Here is a 22,142-nt window from a genome sequence, read left to right on the forward strand (position 1 = left end):
AAAAAGCCAGTTGTGTTTTGGCAACATCCAGGTAAATAGTTCTGTCTCTGTTGACAAAGACATCCTCGATACATATGTGAAGTTATATACACAAACAGGCGTACACACACACACACACACACACATTATTGAGGGAAATACATAGAACTCACATCTTTGATAGCCTCCCAGCTGTGTCACTACAGTTCGTCAGTACATTACACTGGAAACATAATAAAGTAGAGAGATCAAAGCAAAGAACTGAGAGGAAAAAGTTTAAGACCAATAGGCAGAAATAAATAATTCAAGCAAATGGTGAACACACAGATAATGTCTTAAAACATGTAAAAATGTTTTGGAAAAAAATATGCAACAACAATCCATCTTGATATCATTTCATCACCTGGGGTCTGATGGGAAGACCTGCTAGACTGCAGGAAAGGTTATTGCTGCCTCAGCTTTTCAGGAAGGCTGAGAGACGGTCAAAAATGGAAACATCTGTTATAATGTGTGTGCAGGGAAGCATAGGTAATGGCAAGATTCCTGGCACTTACCAAGGTGAAGTTTCCGAATTTGTGGACGGCGGTTCACAGCTTTGATTTGGGGTGTCCATGCGTGCTGTGTGCCCACAGCCCCCTGTTTCCCGTGTGGCCAGAGAAATACAAGCATGCTTGCAGACGTGTTGTGCTCTTTCTGATTTCAGGAGAGCCAATCTGCCAAAGCAAAAACAAAGAGAAACAATTATTTCCGGGGCATGTCCTGTTACAAAATTATTCCTTGTGGCAAAATTTCTTGATGTGCCAAAATGGTCTTTTTCAGGGGCACAAGCAACTACTTCATTTAAAAAGTACACGTAGCTGAAAAATAAGAAAAGGCTTCTGAATTACCACCACAAAGGATGTGCAACTGATATGATCCCCCAGGGAAACAGCTCCCATTCTGACGTCAAGTGTGCACAAGGACTGCATGCTCGTTTTAAGGGATTGTTGTTTCACTCCCCAGCCACTTTTTGTCAACTTGCCTTTTTAAATGAAAAGGTATAAATGTGAATTTAACAGAGGGACATAGAGGGGGTACAAAAATCATACAATATATTTGCATTTTCTCATTTAAATGTACTTATGGAAATGTCCTGGGGGTCACGTGGGGCTAGAAAAAAAACAGAGCAAAATTATCTGATGTTTTGAACTGGAAGCTGAAACTGTGTTTTGTGAGGTGCATCTGCAGTGCTATTTAATGATGAATTTGTATTGAGCAAATAAATAAGGTCAAATGTCTTATTTTAAGTAGTTCAGGTGTGTAGCGTAGTCTGCAAATGAACAAGTAATAGGTTTATGGCTTCACAGCCGAAACATTGTGTTTTCTCTCTTCTCTTTTCAGCATGGAATAAACCTATTACTTGTTCCTTTGCCTTATTTTAATACTTGTTGTGGTGTGCCAACTGCAAATCTCTGTGCTTATGAACGTCTGCATATCTACACCTACAGACAGGCCCCAACATACACAACATGCAGAGGTAGACTTTTATGTCTGATGGTCTGAAACATTGGGCTTTTACGAACATTTTGGCTCATGTTCAGTGCTTTCCTGCACTCTCCTCTACACACAGATTTTTAATGAAGGACAGCCCAGAGGAACTGTGTTTCTCCCTAACAATCTCCAAGAATCCATAAACAGGCAGCTTACCAAAACCATCTGGAGATCCGCTGACCTGAAAGCTGAGGACGTGCGCCAGTGCTAAAAATAAATAATCACTGAAGTGTTTATAGGGAACCACGGCCGAAGCACCCTCCTGACCCGGCACAGCTTATTGAATTAAACCTGATCATGCAATGGCCGTGAAGGAGTCCTGGCACACTGAGGGGCAGCCATGGGATTCTCATTAGCTGCAGTAAAGATGGCATCCTCTGTACGTACCTTTCCAGCTTCCTCCCGGATTCCTAGCTTTACTGTCACGGATACAGGACCACCGAAGATCATCGGAGGCCCTCCAGCCTCGCAACTTGCTGGAGACTTTGAGTCAATGAACTGAGAAGCACGTGACATGTTGCACTGAATAAGGAGGAGCTCAACTCAGGCAGTCTCTGCCTGCCCGTGCATGCACACATGGGGGATTTGGGTAGTCTCTTTAATCATTTATTTTTTTCCCCTCTAAAGATGTCTAAGAGTAACATTGGAGGCCATCCAAACAAGACTTTGTTTGACCCTGGCATCCTGGCCAAATTTCCCCCTGGCCTTTACCAATCATGGTCTAATAATCCCCATCTATGAATTGGCTTCAATACTCTGTTCTCCTCCTCACTGAGAGATGGTGTGTGGTGAGCGTACTGGTGCACTATGGCTGCCATCCCATCATCCAGGTGGGGCTGCACATTGGTGGTGGTGGAGGGGAGTCCCCATTACCTGTACAGTGCTTTGAGTGGAGTGTCCAGAAAAGCGCTATATAAATGTAAGGAATTATTCATTATTATTACTAAGCCTGTCAGCAGTTTTGTTACCCGTATGAAAATCGAATGTGAAGTTAGGAGCAGCGTGCTATAGGAACTAATTTATCCCTCCAGCTCTCATACCCTGGATTTCAGTGACTTTTCAATGCTTAATGATTAGCACAGTGGTTGAAATCCAAACCATCCAAATGGAAGAGACTACTGGTCTGGTTTCTCCACCCTGCCTTTTAATTTAGATAGAATACCGCTGCCTTTCAGCTATTAGGTCCTTGGTTCGGCTCAGTGCCTTTTGTAAGGAGCTTGCATGTTCTCCCAAAACACAGGCTGTTAGTGTTAATTGGCATCTCTAAAGTACTTGCTGTATGTCTGTGGATGGACTGGAATCTCATACAGGATGCCTTCCTGCCTTGAACCCTGTGTTTTGACAATGATCCATCTCACTGCGTGTCTGGAGGTTAAAGGTGATATTGCAAACAGATAGACTTTGTTAATGACAGTTTATATATGAAATATGCAGGACTAACAGTAGTTCCAGTGCAAATCAAATCCATTCCAGTTCATATCTGTGGAGATAACGTAAGACACTGGAGCTTGCAGGTGGAAGAGGAGATTTATTTAGCGCTGCAAGATCGGTGAGACTTTTTTCACTTTTTCTGAGAAGAAATTCAAACCTGCTGATGTTGCCATAGCAGCAATGAAGCAAGAACCATTTCATTAACGTCAGCGACGTGTGCACCTGACACCGAAGAGTCATCGTGTTTCAATTTCCCTCCGAAAAAAAGAAAACAAAATGGCAGCAAACATTGCCCTGGTGAAATATTCAGCCCATCTGACCCCATGTTCTCCACACGTGCTCGTTTTCTTCTTTTTCTTGCTGCAGACCAACTGAACGAAAAAAAACGGCAAGGAATAAAATGGTTAGACTTACAATTTTAACCCTCACCTTCTCTTCTCTCAGAAGAAGGAGGACACTTGGATCCTCAGTGGCTAAGCAGCCCTCCTGACAAGACGATCCCAGGCCTGTTTGTTTGTTTGTAGTCCCTTGACAACGGTGAAACATCCTTTCTGCACAGAATAGGGTCGTTTTCTCCAGCTTAGTGGGTTATGGTGTTCGCATCCCCTGCTCCCTCGAGCACAATGCTCTGTAGGAGGGCATTCAAATCACAGGCTTATGCAATAGTGCAAGACACAGTCCAAGTTTTATTTTGTATCCAGGAAGGAAAAATGGGTTTTATTATTATTTGGTATATATTATAACAGACCTCTCAGAGTGCAGTTTTTAAGATTGTTTCTCCAAAGGAGGTACTTTTTATGTGTCAAAGTGAATTATGATTAATTTTGATGTGCAGTAGATGTTTCTCCTTTTATGTACTTGATTCTAGTTTATAGGGAAGAACACAAATGAAACTGGTGCCAGTCAAAATTCAACCGTCCACTTTCTAACTGCTTCCTCCAGTTCAAGGTAGCTGGGAAGCTGGGTCCTATCCTGACCAACAGCAGGCACAAGGACGGATACAACCAGGGTGGGACACCCGTCCACTGCTGGTCCACTCAAAACCCTGTGATTCAATTTCTCTCTAATGACATTAAATAAAATGTGATATTAACTTTTCACTTTAAATGTACAGGCTGCAGTAGCAGAATGTCTGCAACGACCTATTGGCCTTCACATTCACCAATCTGACTTGACTGACTGATGGATGGATGATGATGATGAAGCTTTTTTAAAGAAATGTGTTAAGAGGTCTAGACTATACAAGAAACCACACAGCCAAATATTAGCTGGGGATAAAAACAAAGGTCAATGCTGCGATCTCCATGTGCTCGTATTTGGAAAAGTCAGACAAAGTCTCCAAAGGCTACAGGCTGGTCTATGAGCATGCAGATGGGCTTGGGATTGAGAGAGGACAGGCCAATTGATTGAGATTCAATCACCAATGTGACTGAGACCAGTTCAGAAAGGAAATGTGGGCAGGGATTTATATTTGTGATTGGAAAGATGGGACAGAGTTTGGGGGAACGTAGATGCGTACTTGAAGATATGGGCACTGGTTGATTTGTAATGATCTAGAAGGCACTTTCTTGTGATGATGAAGATTATTATTATTATTAGGACTGTTGTGAGTTTAAGATTGGAGAGTCAATAAGACACTCTTAAGGCGAATTCTGATTGGACGAAATGGGCTTTCTATGTCCATGCCCTCCAGCACGTTGTTCTGTAGTTTTAATTAGTGGTACAAACCCATCGCCGAGCCTTGCTGATTCGAGATTATCTCTGCACCAGCGACCGCTAACTAAAAAGAACAGCCGTGTTAAGCCTGGACTGATCATCTCGAACCCTGCCGAATTCACTTAAGCAAACAATTTAAAATGTTCTTTTTGCATTGGCTGAAGCTTTCACAGTAGCATTTTTATTTCTTTAACCGGATTATTGTAACACAAGGGCGCATTTGCCTAATCGACTATACAAAACGTTACTTGGTCATACGATTCTGATAGCGCCTTTAACGAGGATAGCCACAGAACATTTTATGATATACATCCTACGCTATACTAAGATACGTTTTGAATACATATACTAAATGTATAGATCATATGGAGGCCATAATTATATATACGCAAAATATGTCAATAACAAACGTAGCTGTGCAAATTGCAGGTTGTGTATCATTATTTCAAAGGAATGGATTAACCTGTTCTGTTCAGATTGACTCCCCAGTCTTCCCTTTATATTTGACAGTCAAGGAGGATTAAAACCTATCCAAGAGGAAGCGAGGCTCACAGAGGAATCCTCTTAAACTAACAAGACTAAGTGCGTCTCTGTATCGGCACAGCGCGCACTAATTCAATTCTTTCGCCGGCTGGCCTCGCTGTCTCCCTTCCTCTCCCAAGTGGGACTTTTTTTTAAAATCATGAATCTGTTTTAATTACAAAGGTATATAAAGAGAGAAAGAAGAGATACCAAAAATCATGAACCTGCAGACTAGGTAGAGTAAGACAGAAAGGGGGATTTGCTTGATAATACTCAGAGAACTCATAAAACAGCTGACTTTGCTCATAAACGCTCTTTAATATGCGTTTTTTTGTCTAATTTTTTTGTCTCTTTAATATGCGTTTTTTACATTACCTTAATCTTCGGGTTAGTGCTTTGAGGGGATTGTTTTTCAAGGCGCTATAAATAATGTTCCTTAGGTATTTTTCTCCCAATGACTGCCTAAATTATTAGGATTATTGGCGTTCATCGGCAACTTTAGCAAGTTAGCAAGCGCCTTTAAAAGCAATGTATTATTATTACTACATGATCAACAATATTATATCAAAACAACCCCATAGTATCGCTGGAGAGGAAATTTCAAATACGCAGCGTTAGACTTCGGGATGTTTTGGTTTTTAAAAAACACATTGTTCTTGTAGTGTTCTCGTTTTGGTGTTTTCTGCGCTCCTACCTTCGCCGGTTTCAGTTTGCGAATTAAAAGATTGAATATATGTTGATCTGTTAATTACAAAACAAGGATTTTTTTAACTTCACATCACAGTTCTAGGTGTAGCGTTCACAGGTGACGCTGATCACTAATCCTAACTCGCCATTCAGCCCTGTGACATGTGCTATTGTTTCAGGAAATTTAACAACAGCCCAAGTATAATATATATTTAAAAATACGGTTCATGCCACAGGTTTTACCAAACTGGGATCGTCTAGTAAACCTGCAATATTGCTTTTAAAGATTGGTGTGTCAATCTTTAAGCAGAAAATACGAAACAGTGTACGTGACAATTGGTTTTTCAGGACTGCGTTTCATGAATACCCCACTAAGTCACAAACCAGAGGGCGGCGACTGAGGCAAAAGAGTACAAATTACAAAATAAAAAGATGCTCTAAAAAAGGTCATCGGTTACTTTGACATTTCTTTTGAGAAAATCCCAATTTGTTTGTTTTGCTTGGAGTGCTGAATAAACAGCACAAGTCATTGTGTTTAGCAAAACGATTAATAAGAGATTGCGTTAAACTGAAAAGTTAAAGTGCACGGGTTACACGTGTTAGCTATCTCTGACATTCTGATATGTTATCGGTAATATTATTATTAGCGTTAAAGCACCAATAATATTTTTTGTGCAATTTGCAAAAAAAAAAACAATAACAAATATGTGTACTACAAACCGTTCTTTTAATTCGTATTTTCTGATCAGATTCTTCTGAACATTATTGCTTAATCAAAACACGTTAATTATGCAAAGAGTTCATTTCACGGTCTTCAAAAGAGAGGTAAAACTATAGCGCTACTTTGATCGAGAGTTACATTTCAGTACAACGCATGTAAGTGACTTCCACTTCCCACAACTTGAACCTCTTGCAATAAATGGGGCTATATTAAACAGCTTGGCTTTCATCTCTTTTCCTCTGTCACTTATGCGATTTATTGGGCACTCGAGGCACACGCCTCTGTCACCCCCTATCTATAGCACGCTAACCTTTTTGCAGCTCTGCAATGCTGTCGCGCTCGTAGTCACAGGCTGAGCCCTGGCGTGTTTGCTACGCTTCCGGCTTTGAAGTCGCGCGGCCGCCCATTCTTTCTCCCGTGACAAACTGAAAGAGCCTCTTTCTGCTCGCTCGCGCGGGTTACAATGCGGAGAGCCGATCGGGCTCGGACTACAAATAAAGGTTTATTCTCTTTTGGAAGTCTCACGTCTGGGCATCTAATTAAACCGGAGACACGAAACTGGAAGATAGTAAATTATTGTATTTATAAGTCATCTCTTTCATGGCATTGTAAATGCACAAAAAAAAACGGTTTGGGGGCTGGCATAATCTTACGGCCATCATAAGCTTCACAAAGATCGGATTGTTGTTGCTGACCATTGTTAAAAAACATTTAAATATCAATTTAAGTTGTTTAAATGTAATTTTAAATTATTAGAGGAGTGTAAAGTATAGATAAACAAAACCAAGTTCAACACACACACAAATGATTATCAAATAAAAAATTTAACTGCCAATAGAAAACGAACACAACAGTCCTACACCACAAAAACAGTGTTAAACAGCTATCTCATTTAAATCAAAAGAAACGGGTGGTGTTTTATAGGTCTGTTGGCAGGAAGCAGCGCAAATCCAGTTTTAAACATTCAGCTTTCTGAAGGGGATTTGCGCTGCCAATTAACAAAAAGCTCTAAAAAGTGTAATGATAAATGTGTCTTCTTCTCGGAGACTCTGGGGTTAAAAGGTTAACACCGAGAAAACACACTCGTAAAGTTTAATGCCGCCGTTTGCGCTTTACAGCTGAGTCGATAAAGTTTTAAAACGGCCTGGGATATAGAGGCTTTGAATTTCCTTCATTTAAGGTTCATCGCTTGGGCGGTTTTCTGAGACCAGTGCGCTCACACGGTTGGAAAATTGAAATAAAGTGATGGATTTATCGCACAATGGGGCTAATATTCTAAAACAGCCCGCTGCGACGAAAATACAATTTCTGTAAGCCCCCCCCCCCCCCCCCCCCCAAAAAAAAATAAATAAAATAACTACAGGCTGCTTTTAGTCGAGGAATACGAGTTTCCCCAAACGAGGTTACGGGAACGCAGTTTAAACCTTGAAGAATGATTTTTTGGTCCTTTTGGCCTAAAAACTTCGACCGGACACAGAACCACAATCCAAAAAAATGTAATTAAAATAAGAAAACAAATGTACTAGACACTGCGCTTTTCTGGTCTTTAGATTTTGAATGTTTTCAGAATCGTAATCAGAAACAAAAAAATACATCAATAAAGATAATATAAGTGTTGTGTCCTATTGCCTAAACGACGTCCTAGATCTAATACATTAAGAAGACAGCACTGGTCGGTCGAGCTCCAGGCCCCCACGTTACATTCCTGGAATGCACATAGTTGGTTTGGGCACATTTCAAGTTTTTCATAGTGAGGAGGAATACATGGAATGACCTGATGTAAAAACACGATGTCTTGGTGCTTATCTTCTATGTATCCGCTTTGCTTGAGAGAATTAGTATTTAGTATTTTTGTCCAGAAAAAAATGCAAACGATAACGGGTGTGGACAAGGAGATGCATTTGTGTTTTACAGGCAAAACTATTTTTGTCAAGGGAAATTAAAACACGGGGCGTTGTTTATTATTACAGCCTATCGTTATTATAACTAATGTTTATAGTGTAGGGTGCCGAACATATCCACTCCGATTAAAACATTTGTAGCACTTCATTGTTTCAATCCTATTTTATACTCGACGAAGCGGCCGAGTTTCTGTTGCATTCCGATAACCACACAAATCCCCCTTTCCTGCCGTTACTGCCTCCCAGTTCTGGGCGAAAGCCGTAGCCCGTCTCACCCACACGGCCGTGAGACACTCGCTCGGTCTGGGTCGGCTTCAGCAGAGATACTCTACATCAGTTCCCGACTTAAAAACAGTCCAAAACCGGTCTCATACCCATTTCAGAAAGGTAGTGCTTTTGATTTTCATTCCAGCTCTTTGTTTATTTAACCTAATTATTTTAGATTCTTGAATGTACCGTATTTTGCCTACCTTTAACTTGATTTAAATTGATCGCTTAAAGCGTGCCATTTCCGGAGGTGGTCCTGCGGAGCTCCCAGGTAACCACCAGCCATCCTTAGAGACAGGTGACCCAGTGAAAAGACAAACTGTTGCTGCTCAGGGCCAGGGTTGGAGCCCCCAGATGTGTAAGAGCTGCTGAAGCGGAAAATTATTCCAGGTACACATCTGCAGTCCTGTCAAGAAGCCTTACCTTTGCTACATCATATGAAACGACTGAATCAATTAAGTTGTTGAAACTTCAGCTGTCACAAAAGGCAAAAAGCCCTCTGCAAGCTAAATTGGAGAGCTCTGTCCAAACTGAAAGTGGTCAGTTCTCAGTTTGATTTTTTCCAACCCTAAGCACAAACACGGAATCTGGAAACTAGCAGCGCGCCCTCCGGTAATTTTCATCCATCATTCGCTGTGGGTTCAAGGAAGAAATTCATGGGAATACGCCTTGTGATGAAATCTAAGGAGAAGGTTTTAAAATGAAAAAAAAAAGCATCCTTAAATCTACTGTGGTACAGATGCATGATTGAATAGTTATTCAATAAAGCTTATCGCTTTACAAGACTATACAGAGTTTGTACTTCCCCTGCATTGTGGTTGCAGTGTGGGGTCCTGACATAAACCACTAAATACAGTGCTATAAAAAACACAAGAAAAAAACTATGTTTACAAAACACGATTCACCATAATTCGGGGGATTTAAATTTACATAAGGGCATAAATGTGCAATTTTCCCATACAATCCGTCTTTATATATATTCAGAGTGGAGTGTATTGAGACTATTTTTTTTACAAAGTCATGATATATAGTCTGTGCTTAGTCACTAATACTCTGGGGTCAGTTATAAGCAACAAAGTCAAGTGTTGTGGACTTAGGCCTTCACGTTCTCTGCTTTCCAAACCTCCCAGTAGAACTCCAATTATTTAAAAAAATCAAGCACAATCGAACTTCAGAGCTATACTGTCTTCAGACGGTGTGAAAGTTAAACAGCCAAATACCTCTCAAACCAGTCTTCAAGAGATTATTTTCGTTTTGTCCTAAACTCACTCTTTTGGCTGGATAGACTTTTCCGATCTGTATGGTCATCAGTAACATCAGCTGCAGATATTTAGCGTTGCATTTGATTAACTATTACAGACATTCGCAAAGGAAAACGGCGGCCATCATCTTACAGTCACAGCACAGACGGGGGGGAAAGTCCTAAAGTATTTCAAGCTAGCCAAAAGCCTCTGGCGCAACACATGTGCAGTCTTTCTGAATGCTTGGGATCGGGGCTCTGATGGAGACCATTGTTGAGGTCTGATCTGAGGCAGCTGTGTGGTCTGATGCGCAGCGTCAATAGATGCAGGAAATCTGGGGTCAACTTGGGCTCAAACCAAACCCTACCGCCTGACCCCTGGGGGAGGGGGGGGCATGTCACATGACCTTCCCCAGTGCCACAAACATCCTGGAGCGACGCTGCCTGGAGCAGTCAGCCACCACAGGAGGACACACAGTCCCAGAGGCCCTGCGCATCTTCATCACAACAGAATGGCATGCAATCCAAAAATGACAAAAACCACAAAGCAGCATACGTTTCCTGTTTGTATTATTTCCGTTTTAAGTTGTGTATGTACAGTATGTTGTATTTGTACAATGGATCTTGCAATAGCAAATAAGATTTCCTTACATGACCAGAGCCCAAACCATTTTACGAAAATAGAGATATTCCCTCGACTGGAGGAAAGTGATTCTGTACGTGTTCTGAGGACCTCTCGGTATGTGCCAATACTATGTAAAAAAGACGACGAAGAAGAGGAAGAGGAAGGAAAATAGAATCTACTAAATGTAAGAAATGACGACCAAACTCTCCAGCTCATCAGAGCTACCCTCCTGTCCTCCAGTCTGACCATGTGGTGGTCCTAACTCAGCCCCTAGCTGCACGTGCATTGGAACAACAGCTGGAGTCGGCTTTGCTTATGCCTTTTATGATTTTGAAGATATCAATCAAGGCACTCTGCACAAAGCCAATCCTCATTAACGTGGCATGTTAAATCCATATTTGAGTGCACGTCAAAAGAATACTGAGTTATGGTATTCATCTGGCGAGCTAAAGAGGCTGGGCTTGATGAACAGCCACAGGATCCTCTGGACGAACAGCGAAAAAACACAACAGGCACGGTAAAGGAGGGCACAGCTTAAGAGTGTTCCTGAAACACAGCACCATTGTGAGCATGGTCCCCCGATGCAAGTGGAAACGCTAAGAACTCTCTTCCTTAGCTGCAGCGTCTCAAGAAAACTGAGCCAAGTAACTGGAGAGTATCAATGCATGTCCTGCACATCTAAAACTGGAACCCTGACAATTCAGAATCCATCTCTGCACCATGTTCCTGTTGCTGAAAGCCAGTTTGCTGACAGGGGGGGGGAGTGTGGCCACTCAGTAACATGATTCACAGTTTATCATTCCGATTATATATCACCGCCTTCAGCTTGACTGGGGTCTCGCACACGTGAACAGGGGCACGTTCAAGTTGTCAATAAGGAGTACATTTCAAAATGGCCTTTGTGCTGAAACCAGAGGTAGGCCAGCAGCTTCTACTTTCGCCAGAGGGCTGTTTTTTTATTTCTGGCTGCTGAAAGTTCTCTTGATCTGGCTACTGGTATTAATCTGGTTCACTTTCAGATGTTGGGAGTGATTCCGCACTGCGGGTCTGGAAAAGAGAGAAGTGGACGCAGGAGGATTGATTTAAAAGGCGGTGGGTGACTCACAGGCTGTGCAGTCCGTGTGGGGGGTGTCCTTCGTGGCTCCCAAACAGCTCACGGTAAACTACAGCGGCCGTGGGCTCCTGAAGGTGAAGAAAATGTAATTTACTGCTGGGCTCAGCCCACAGCAGGCTCTGCACTTCCCAGTGCAGGATGTTATTACAGTTCCTGGAGCCTTCTGGCTAGCGCTGAAGGCTGGGGTCCGGTCTCGATCCACTTCGTCCCAAGAATCCCCCCCCCCCCCCCCCAAAAGAAGTAAACAGTGAACTCCTCTTTGGAAAAAAAACAACTAGTTTGACAAGGGGCAGAATTGAAAAACCTCATGAGCAGGAATTCAGTTAATTTTAGCCCTATACTTCAGCGTAATGGGTCTGCCAACTAAACTTGCTCTCGTCTCCAATAGTTATTTGTTCTTAGCTGTTAGCGAACAACAAAAGAGTTACTTAGCACTCCAGAGAAAGACTAATTAAGTAAGTAAAGAATATCAGTGAGATGTCTCTCATTAAAAGATGTGCTGAGCTATTCACTCTGCATTGCGCGGTACGTTAAACAACGAGGAAGAAAGGACACTGGTAAATGTGGGTCCACTTTATTGGTTTAACAATCCCCCTTCTTAAGCCTTTCCAGTCACTAAAACTGAAATAGCTTTGTTAGAATAAAAGTAAATAAAACAGAACATGCAAGCTCTTTTGTTATAGTGTGCAAGAGCACCCAGCACCTGATTAACCTCCAAGCCCATTTCCATCACCAGGTGGTGTGCAACAGCTCCCTTATTTAAACAGCCTACCGTGCTCAGCTGTCTGGGATACCGTCATCAGACACCCCCCCTCCCCCCTCACTTCCAGCTCAAACTGGAATGGCGAAAGTCCTGCCTATCCTACAGAGCCCCAGACACAGCTCCCCGAGTGGCTCCTCGCTCCCTGTGCTCCTCTCTGGGCCTGGCTGTGACCTGCCGCTGCCCCAGTCCTGATATGGAGGCTCCTCTGACCCGGTCCTGAGAGGGTGACTGCAGAACGGGCCCGTGCCTAGAGGGGGAAGACTTTCCCCTCTCGCTCTCCCTCTCTCCGCTGCAAAAATTTCTCCCCCTGGCTTTCAAAGCACTCCGTGTCACGAGACTGATTAAAACAAACACTGCTTGTATTTTTGTACCTAATCCAATTGTGAGCTTTCCTCCAGCCAGCCAGACCGATCAGAGTATTGGATGACCCAGAGGCTTTCCCGGCTCAGCTTAAATTTCAAACACTAAGGTACATCACATATGGCAGCCAAAGAGTAAATAAAAGAGTTATTGGAACTCTTCTTTTTATCAAACATTTCTAAAAAGGACATATTAGGAGATAGCACATGGCAGGAGGAGATAAGAATTGAAGTTCTTGTCAGTGATATCTCAGCTCTACAGTGCTCGACATACTTAATCTAAGGGGCGCAGAGCAGGAGAGTGCCGACTGGGGCTTTATTGAGAAGGATTCCTGGGGCGCCCCTGTTTGTTGTTATATTAGCCCAGGGTTGATCAAGCTTAGCCAGGTCAGCCTTCCCTTTGACCTGTAATAGAGGATATGGAGAAAAGACTTCGCAGAGTTCTTTTTTTCTGTGAAATGCATGCTAAATTAAGACCTTTCCATTGCATGTGGTTCAGACTATGATAGGAGCTGTAAAATGAAAAATCAGAACTGAGCAAACATAGACATAAAAATAAACATGGCAGCTTTGTTCTGTAATTAGGACCTGCCGGCTTTCTTTTTATTTTATTTTTGTTAAGGGGTTTTAAGTTTGTGCATCTCTGTCAAAGTATTACAAACCAAAATAAAGCAGAACGGCTCATAATTCTAATTACAGTAGATAAAACTGATCTCTAGGCAAATCTTTGCTTTTCCCCATAGATATTTGCTATTAGTGGGAAAGCAATTACGGTAAAGTGAGAAAAATGCTCTTTTAAATCAAACGAGCTATTTTCAGAGAGCAGGTAGCCCTCCACCTTCCCAAAACATGAAGGGTTTGTGTCGTCAATGAAAAAATCGCTACCGCCATCTTGCGGTAAAACCGGGTAACTGATTACCTCAACTGAATCCTGATCTCGCGCTGCATTCTGCGATGTGACATCCAGCGACAAGGGGAGAAGCGGAGGGAGAAAATTGCGTCTCTCTGCCTACTTACACAGAGGGCAGAAATAACTGGTTTGTCTATAAGTCAGTGTCACATTCACTGTTTGGAGGACCCTGTGTCCACTGCTTTTTCCAACGAGAGTAGTTAGGTTAATTAAACAATTAACCTAATAATTCAGACATACAGGATGTTACCGAAGGCGTTTCACGGATGAGTACTCAAAACACGCCCTTCGTTAAAAGAATGGTTACTTATAAAACACCTCAGAGTCAAGTTAGAAGTATTACGCTTCTGCAGATAATTTTATGCTCTTTTTATGTAACCAAGAGCTTAGGTTGGAAGAAAAACCAAACTAGAGAACACTACACTCTCTGGGAATGGAGTCTGGCACCCCTGCTATAAATCATCTTGTTCTGGGCTGGGAACAAACTTTGCCCGACGCCATACTTAATGAAATTACAGCAATGACGAACATCGCCATCTTGAAACCGGTCTCTTTTGACTCTGAGGCTACCCTTTGCAATGGGGCTTCGTGTTTGATTAAAATCAATGCCCCCAAAAGCCCCGTCTGAACCTGGGACCACTTTGCTGCTGAAAAGGAATGATGCCACTCTTAAGTATCGGGCAAGAGACTCCAAGTTCAGTTTAGAAGTTAAATTTTCAAATCCGTCCCAGACAAGCTGATTGACTAGAGCAGTGATGCATAAAATGCAGACCCAGAGGGCTGCAGTGTCTGTGGGGTTTTGTTCCACCTCTGCTGCTCCTAATGACATAATTGGGATTACTAATCTCAGTGCAGCCCGTTTAGCACTTTCCAAAAGTCCTCTGCTGTTGATGACTGAAAGTGACCTAGAAAGACTGGGACCCCTCAGAGACTGGATCACCGTCAGTCTAAGCTGGGGGGTGTCCAAACCTTTTCTTGATGCTCCCCAATCCAATTAGTCTTATAGGGATCACCTGAACGTTCCTAATCAACCAAGAAAATCTACTGATCAATTAACTTAAAAGACCTGGTCATCAAGTGATAAGGGTACAACGATATTGTCCTGTCTAATCCTTAAAGGATCATTTATTTAGTGGTGACCTAGAAGACCCAGGACCAGGGTTGGAGACTCCTTGTCTGAATATATTCCCTGCCCTGTGGAAGCAAAATTGTCTGGCTTTTTCCAGGATCTACAGTATAAGACTCTGGTCTCTGTATACCCCTGTAAAGTTTACAGGGGTTTACTGTCTGCTGTAAAGTTGTAAGAACATGACTTTGTGCTCAGTAGCATCTCAGTTCACTGCAGGCTCCCAAGTGACGAGCAGCTGAAAGACTGAGCGACTTAACCTAAACTGCAGCACGTGTGCTTCCCCAGCCTGCGCCAGATTTACACCCCTCCATTGGCGCAGCGGGCTCCAGAGGCTTCTGAACTCGGTTGTTTACTGCTTCCTCGGCTCACGAGCTAACGAAGGGAACGTGGACCTGACTGATCGCCTCCACTTTCTCCTTTGATTTCTTCAAATGGCCCGGGTCCCAGGAGACCCAGCGCTGTCGTCCTCTGCTGACAGAGGCGTAATTAAGATGTCAAAGAACTCTCCGCCTGCTTTCCAGCAGCCATAATTTGTACTCCACCAAACTCATAAATGTTTCCACACTGGTTCACCAAAGTGCGTCTGCCAACAACAGCTCATTAAATTATGCTCCAGGCATCCAGACAACCTGCACCCTTCCACCAGCTGATTCTAATCAGACCTGTTCTGATGACAGTGCCCACAAAAAGAGGGACTGAGGACTGGGCTTGGGGGGGAGGGAGGGGGCAGATCAGATATCAATTAGGGCTGTTGTTTCATAAATCAGCTGCGCGCAGAATCAATGTAGTGCAATTAGTATCAAAGTATGCTAATCGCCCTAGACTTTCTGTGCCAACAGAGAATGGGTAGTAGATAAGGAGAAGGAGAGATAGGTGGATTATATTTCCAGAGGAACAAAGAAAAGCACACTGATTTGCAATGACAATACTGTGTAGCTCTACTCACTTATTAATACTCACTGGGTATTATGAGGGAAGGTTCTTATTTCATTTCATTTGATTTAAATTAATTTGATTTAATTGCAGAAGGTGCAAAAGGGCTGATTTGCATGTGAAGAAAATACCCGAAATTAAAAAGTATTCAAACCCTAAGGTCAGGACGGTTTTGGTCGGGGTCCATTCACAGCAGTGTGACGAAGTTTCATTTCCTGGGCTTTATCACAATCGCAGTAAACCTGTTGAAGTGTGGACTGAAGAAATGTCTCATTAGGGTGTAATTTAACTTGCGATGTGACTTGCATTTGGTTCAAAGAGAAAGCGCATTCACCTCATATGATACCCAGTGTAGCACTTTGAAATAATGTCTCCAAATGCATAATGAATTCCAGCAGAATAACACTGTAAAAACACTTGTGTATCTGCACTTTCTCTCAATTCTGCAGTGCTGGAATTTGAATTTATCTCTGTTCTTGCCATTTACTCAGACCTATTACATAAAATTGCACAAATGCAGACTAAAAATTAATTCCAAAGAATTTGGGGCAACTACTTTCTTACATGCTATTTCTATGGTATTTGGTCAAGATTCATTCTGAACAACAATTTTTTTAATGTTACCAAATCCGGACAATAAATATTTGTACAATAAATAAGCTAATAAATGACTACATATACATCAGTTGTTCAAATAACAGAGGTAACATTTGTTTAAAAATGGAACTCAGTGCCCACTCAAGATCTACAAAAAGGTACGAGGATGCTTTTCTGTATTGTCCCAGTAAGCTATTTCTGCTAAAGAAAAGGCTTGTCTTCCTTGTTCTCAGCCCTATTTGAACGAAGAATGTGCAAGTCGGTGGACTGTAAATACATCCTATTCAAAATGAATTCCTTCAGTTTAATGCTCCCCCAAATATATGGCCCATTACACCAGGTCCCTTAGAATGATTATTTCTAATATATGGAGTTGTGCCCTTAAATTCATAGCCCTATAGTTATTTATATTTTTACCTCTGGAAGAGTGCAGAGAACGTCAGTCTGAAGATATACTGCCCAAATTATACCTCTTAATAGGAGCAGAGCACATTTAAATTAGAGGCACTTTCTGAGTCTTTACGCAGCACATGACTGTAAATCAATCTTCCAGACCCCGAGTCACTTTATAGATGCTGAACTTCTCAGTGCGGTAAAGAAGGAATTGTTTATAGACTTGCGGTGTAATGTTGCCCGTCTTCATAAATACATTAGTCGAACCTAATGCGAAAAAGATGACTTGCTTTCCGACACATAGCAACTAAAATAAAACAAAACACTGGCAATTGTTTTTACCCCCCTCCCCGCCGCCACTCCTCTGTCTGTCTCTCTTCTTACTTGTCACGGTCTTTCTGCTGTTGGCTTCTGCCACGCGTCTTTGCTTCCCTGCAGTATCATGTCAGGAGCCCTCTGAAAGCAGGGGAAGCCAGCCAGCTCTGCTCCAGGCTTGGCTCAAGATGCGGGGCATCTAGAACAGAGCTGCACAATGGCTCGAGCGAGAGCTCCAACTCCCAGTAATGGGTTTTCCAGAGAAACCGAGCCACGAGGTCAGGCCTCTTGGGAACCTCCAGGGCAATGCAGCCAAAAACCGAACTTTCTGGTGCTTCTGCATGGCCTGGCCAGCAGTTGACTGGAGACCTCAGAAACCAGAAGCCTTGGGTCAGAATGGGTTCGTCTTACCTTTATGGAACCCTTTAATTTAATCTAAAATCCCTTTTTTGGAGAATATATGGCATATGGAATATATAGTAACGCACAGACATGGAGGACGAAAAGGAAGAAGTGAAAAGCTCCTCTACTGGAAAGAAGTAGAAGTCCATGTCGAAAAAGGGGCCACACACAAGTACATTAAAAGGCATCCATTTTTTTTGTCCAGAACGGAGGAGATTAGGAGGGGCTGATACAGTCTGCAGAATCGTCATGGTTATTGACAAAGGGATGCTGATGGATCACATAGTTATCAGCAGTGAAACAAGGACACGAGGGCATGAATGGGGCATGCATAGGAATCACATTTAGGGTAGAGAGAATGGTTTAATGAGTGGTACAGTGGCACAGCGGTTGGCATTGCTGTCTGGGGCACTGGGTTCAATTCCAGAACTTGGGTGCTGTCTGTGTGGAGTTTGTATGTTCTCCCTGTGTTCACCTGGGATTCTGTCGGTTGCTCCAGTTTCCCCTCATAGTCCAAAGACATGCTGGTAGGTTGACTGGCTCTGATATGAGCGAGTGCATGTCGGTGTCTGTCCGTCCTGTGAAGGATTGGCATCCCGTCCAGGGTGTACCCTTGCCAGGATAAACACTGGCTCCCCCACGACCCTGAATTGGAAATAGTAGTTAGAAAATGGATAAATGGAAGTAGAAATGAGATAAATAGAACACAGGATGAAATCCTAGTACTAAAAAACAGGATTTAAAACTGTCTGAGACCTCTTGGTGGCACAATAACACAAGTACTAAACCAATCCATTGCTTACAGTTAAGCAGTAGTTTCTACGCATTTTTTAAAATCAGAATAGTTCTCATTGAAAACAAAGTAACCAGGATGGAACTCCTCAAGTCAGCTTAACCAGCCACTGTCCCAGAGAAAAGTGAAAGCAGATAGTGGAAAAGATAGATAGCAGACAGATAGATTTAAAAACACATCTCTAGCTTTAATATCAAATCTCCAATCAGAGAATCAGCAATATGCCATTCTCTCTTAATGCAACTTCTCTGCCCCTGCTGCACACAGCCGATTCCTGCATCTTCCATGAGCCAGGATGATCTGGAAAATGAAAACTGCATCCCATTTTGTTCTTTGTTAAATAAATACATGTCAATTCCTCACCTTCCATGCTTCCGGCTTCTCTGACCATATTGCGTTGTTGACAGTACTACTGACTTCACCTGAAAAGTCTGACAGCGACTCTCTGACCTCCAGGAAATAATGCCATGGCTTATGTCTCAATCTCCTTATTTGTCTTCAGCTCCAGTGTTACCAATAAAGAAGAATTCAGACCCCCTTATCACAAGAAGAAAAATAATTTAGATTTGCAAATCAATCTAAGTTGAACTTAAGAGGAAAAGAAAAAAAAACATCAGATCTGAAAACAAGTTAACTTATTGCTTGGCTGATTGATTGCAGTCATAAAGTCAGTCTTTAATCTAGAAACACTATGAATGAAATGCATTATGAAAGACAAGGCCTGAGGTTGAGGAATCAGATGAGCTCTGACATTTTGGCTTCTGTGTAGGAATGGCACAGATGGGGTCTGTCTTTCATTCCTCTGCTGCCACAGGAAGTACTCAAGTGCTCAGGAGGAAGATAGAGGAAGTGTATTGTGTTGTTTGAGTATTGTCACTTGGATGGTGAAGATGAGAAAAAAGCAGCTCCAAGCATCCAGACCTATCACTGCCTGAGTATCAGGCCCTGCACAGCAGAACTCACTCGACATAGGAAGAGTAAAACTTACTGACAACAGACCAAGATCAGAGCCTACCTGGTCCTAGAGGATCCATGATTGATCAAGACAGGACTAAATATCAAAGAGTTTTCCAAGTTGGACAAAAGCAGGGAAATGTACCCAACTGAACTCAGAATTCATTTAATTTTAATTTTAAAAAATCACAATAACTAAGTGTACAGTTAAGTAGGAACAAATACAATTTAGGCATTTTAAATCAATAAATCATGTATCAATAAATCATGAAGAAGCCTACGTGGAAGCATCTCTGTTAACCTTATATTTCTTTCAGCGTCCTTGAAATGAATTATGCTAGTCATGTGTGACTACGGATAGTAAAGGTCACAAACTGGGGGTGGGGCATTTAGAGGTGCCAATCGAACATTAAATGCACATTTCTAGGAGGCTGCATGAAACTGGAGCATCTGGTGGAAAAAAAAAACATGCACATTTGGGGGAGCATGCAGACTCCACTCAGAAGGTGCCCAATCGAGACTCAAACCCAGGATTATACATAGCCCTGTGGGATCCAATGACCACACCACTACACTGATGTTCAAATGAAAGAAGTTGCTATGCTCTGCTGTAGGCCTTTGTTTCGGTGTTGGTGCTCAACTGCTTTATCTGCACTGTGTCCTTGGAAAAATGGAGCGACTGAAATGGATGCTAAATGCTCTGAATCAGACCACCGACACCTAACATCGCTTTTGCATAATTCATGGTGTGCTGTGCAAGATCAATAAAGATACAGGGCACTGAAAGAGAGAGACTGGACGAGTTAGAGGGAGAGAGTGAGTGATTTATAGCGCCTGTACTGCATCGGCTGATGTTGGCACATTTATTACCGGGATCTGCACACGGCGCCCAGACTGTCTGAGCCGGGTCTGGCATCAGGCCAGGGCGATAGAAGAAAGCCTGTGTCAGAGAATGGCAGTGTTGCCATTTGTTAGGTGTCATCTGGCTTCATTAGCGACAGGCAGATGTCTCAATCGCTGTCTGCAGGGTCTGCGTGATTAATGAAAGACCGGGGAAATCAGAGTTTCTTCTCCCACATACAGGCAGACAGGCTCCTATATTGTTTTGTTTTTTTGAGCTGCTTCTGCCGTTTGATGAAAAATGCCCACCGCATTTAATTTCTCAGGATCCAGCCGTGACAGTGTTCCAATGAGAAACATCTTGATTGATCCAACAAGATAAGGAGATAAGGGAAAACTCAGTGCTAATATTGAACGACTGTTTCTTTTTTTTTCTTTGTCCATTTGTGTCTGCAGACTAAAACACCATAAGGGTTTAAGTCCAGTCTCTGGACTCAGGGGTATGTTCATACTCAGGCCAAGAACTGAAGTTTATCCTGGCTACTGTCTCCTCTCGTAGTCTGAGAGCATATGCGTTCCCAGTAATGCTGATGCTGGTATTTAATTATACACGTATTCGCTGTAGTAAGGGCAAACTACCATACTCAAGGATACAACAGCAGTGTCCTCAGTGATCATGTCTATCCACAAGCTTCTGAATAGGAGTCTGGAGCCATAGCTTCTACTCTGCACAGCACAACTCCATACACTGAACCCAAGAGGACAAAGACTTAAAACTGGGAAGACTCACAGGGTGATTCTACAATAATGCAAGCATCCCTAGCATAGAGATTATGTGAGTCTGACACAACCTCATGCACAAAGAGGAGCAGACACAAACACAATACTGGCCTTGGCCTGCAGTTTGAAGGCTGAACCACTAGTAAGTATCCCAAAAGATGCAAAACTGCTCTTGGAAAACAGGACTATGCTGCAGATGTAAGGAGGTTTCAGTGGAATGGACCAGGGCTGTGTAGGAGATCAGGGTAGCCTGAGCTGCTCACAAAACAACAGCCTAACAGAGCACCTTCCTTTGCCAGGCTTCAAGTTTCCTGGTGCAATACGAAGCATAAATATAGAAACGAGGGATGATATTGCATGGGTTCACTCTGAACGATACCCAGACCTGAAATGTGACCTTTCTTATTGAGAGCTGAAGCACCCTGCTAACACACAGATGCCTGCAGCATCTTTTAAAACACGCCCAACCTTGACACATGGGCCCCAGGCGTGTTGGCTTCTTGCAGATATCAGCAAAGGAAAACACATGTGATCATGCGCAGGAGAGAGATATGTTCTCACAGGTGAGCAAAGCCCATGCACACAGGTTTATCTGTGCACACTGAGCTAAAACTGCTACACACTCATGCACTGTGACACAGGTAAATACAGTCCCTAGTGCAAAGCCTGGAAGAATCTTTCAGAATCTGGGTTATAATCCCACAGCAAAACCTTATTTTTTAAATGGCTTGATTCATGATCAAATGAACTGCTATGTATACTAATATACTGTGAAACTCATACCAACTCAATGGCAGAAGCAATTAGAACTTATTAAAGTACAAAATGTATTTTTAATCAAAATATTAATACTGTATTTTGTGATAGAGATTTTAATACCCCAACACACCGAAATCCATTCTTGATAGAATAAATAACAATAGGGTGCAGGAGTAAACATCTCTGGACATAACCAAATGAGCTTATAAAGAGATTGTTTTTTGTTCCATGCTCTGAATGGACAGTCACATAAAAGGCCACATTTTATGGTGTGGTCCTGTCTATTGAGGAAGTGCACAGAGTTTCGCCCACAAAAGAAAAAGGGCATGTTGACATAAATAAATTATTTACGACTGCCCTCCTGATTGCAGATTTTTTATTAAATAATTTAGGCATCGTGACAACTAAGAAAAGGTATTATATTGTATACTGATAGGTATAAGCCCTTATAACAGCTTATAATATAAGAATAAAGAAATATT

At 42.4% G+C, this 22,142-nt stretch overlaps 1 long non-coding RNA gene across 3 annotated transcripts; it reads right to left on the reverse strand.

Moving 5' to 3' along the window:
- Positions 1-885: 885 nt before the first annotated feature.
- LOC148658747 (uncharacterized) lies at positions 886-21,840 on the reverse strand. 3 transcript variants are annotated; one of them, XR_015940153.1, is made up of 4 exons: positions 18,691-21,801; positions 18,010-18,179; positions 11,725-11,801; positions 886-3,311 (listed from the first exon to the last, which is right to left on the reverse strand). It is a non-coding gene; the product is annotated as an uncharacterized LOC148658747 (long non-coding RNA). The 3 variants fall into 3 exon arrangements; XR_015940152.1 differs by lacking the exons at positions 886-3,311; positions 11,725-11,801 and having other exon boundaries at positions 17,712-18,179; positions 18,691-18,864; positions 20,152-21,796; XR_015940151.1 differs by lacking the exons at positions 886-3,311; positions 11,725-11,801 and having other exon boundaries at positions 17,712-18,179; positions 18,691-21,840.
- Positions 21,841-22,142: the final 302 nt, after the last annotated feature.

Source organism: Lepisosteus platostomus, chromosome 7 (assembly GCF_059453375.1).
Source record: "Lepisosteus platostomus isolate fLepPlt1 chromosome 7, fLepPlt1.hap1, whole genome shotgun sequence".
Lineage (NCBI taxonomy): Eukaryota > Metazoa > Chordata > Actinopteri > Semionotiformes > Lepisosteidae > Lepisosteus > Lepisosteus platostomus.